Source organism: Nannobrachium achirus, assembly GCF_963921795.1.
Source record: "Nannobrachium achirus genome assembly, chromosome: 5".
In the NCBI taxonomy this organism is placed as follows: Eukaryota; Metazoa; Chordata; class Actinopteri; order Myctophiformes; family Myctophidae; genus Nannobrachium; species Nannobrachium achirus.
This window is the reverse complement of record NC_137814.1, coordinates 17,878,149-17,880,008: the sequence shown is the minus strand read 5'-3', so window position 1 is coordinate 17,880,008 and position 1,860 is coordinate 17,878,149.

Here is a 1,860-nt window from a genome sequence, read left to right as displayed (position 1 = left end):
TGAGCGTGATGCTGCCCTGCAGTGCCTTGCTGTCAAACAGACTCGAGCTGTTGAACGACTGTCAAGTGTTCTGTCCAATCACAACGCGCCGTCGGTGGCCCTGTCCAATCACAACGCAGCAGAGCTGTTGCGGGGGTCCAATTCACTTTGTGGTTTTCAGATCCGGTCTAGAACGGATACGGAATGGGCGCATATCTGTGGCATGCATTTTTTTTTTTTTTTTTTTTGGGGGGATTGAAGAATTTATTAGACGTTTGCAATTTCATGACAGTACAAATCACTGGTAGGCCTACAAGGTCAACTAAAAGGAGATCCTAGAAAGCTCTACGGCTTATTTCCACAGGAACCACACTTTAAGTATCTACCGGTATGTGTCTGTGTGGCGGAAAAAAGACCTCTGGGAAGTGGGAACTCAGATTGGTGTCTGTGTAAATTACCGGATACAGTAGGCGGGACTCTACATCCGATGTGAGCACGGAGCAGTAAACAGTAAACACTAACAGAAACCCATAGGCTTCCACCGGTATTGTGGAAAGTTAACGCGAGTTTAATGCTGAGTAATGTATTGGAAGGGCAAGTTATTTGCAGGCAAGCCTCGTGTTGCCTACATCATGGGTGGAGAGATTCATTCGACCGTGCTCCTCGACGATGTTTTTACGGCGGTGATCATAATGTTACAACGCCATCTGGTGGATTGATTGAAGACTATTTGAAGTTTGCATAGAAAAAAGGTAGTTTCATGACGGTACAGTTAACTGGTAGGTCTACAACTTAAGGTCAACTAAAAGGAGATTGTAATGTAAAAGCTTCACCCTCCCTGGGCCCTGCCCCTTCTTTGTATAGGCCTACTGTTTATTTAGACTTACTGTTTTCTTGTTTTTCTTTTTTTGTTCTTTCATTTTCTTTTCTTTACATATCTACTGCATAGTACTGTGTTGTCTGTCATTCAATGTTATATGAGATACTTAAATGGTTTCCTGTGGAAATAAGCGTAGTCTTTTCTAGGATCTCCTTTTAGTAGACCTTGTACCAGTGAACTGCACCGTCATGAAACTGTACCTTTTCCTATGCAAACTTCTAATAAAGTCTTCAATCAATCAATCAATCAATCACAGTATTGAAACTATTTACACTTTTTAGTGTCCATGTGATGATGTGAAGTAATGTTCCACCCACCACCATACATATACATAGGCTATAGCCCACAACTACGTGGGCCTAATAACTCAGGAGCATTACAGTCAAAACCAGCCTCAAGTCCTGGCTAAAGCCTGTACAATGTGTCACCACAAGTCCATGCTCAAGCTCCCTCAGCCCTATGGCTATGTTCCCTCAGCCCCATGTTCCCTCAGCCTTATGTTCCCTCAGCCCTATGTTCCCTCAGCCCTATGTTCCCTCAGCTCTATGTTCCCTCAGACCAAAAATAGACCCTATGTTCCCTCAGCCTGGACTTATGGGCAGTCCCCGGCATTGGTCCAACGTCTCATTGTTCTGACACCCCATTCGTCCGATGCTGGTGAATGCTAACCTGCCAACGCTGTTGAATGCTAACCTGGTGAATGCTGACCTGCCGACACTGGTGAATGCTAACCTTTTGAATACTGGTGAATGCTAACCTGGTGAATGCTGACCTGCCGATGCTGGTGAATGCTAACCTGGTGAATGCTGACCTGCCGATGCTGGTGAATGCTAACCTGGTGAATGTTAACCTGGTGAATGATAACCCTAACCTCAGTAAAACTATGCCTAAACCTAACCCTGCAGGACTGATGAGATGTCAGACTTATGGGCACTCCCATAACAGAACATAGGGCTGAGGGAACATAGGGTCTATTTTTGGGCTGAGGGAACATAGGGTCT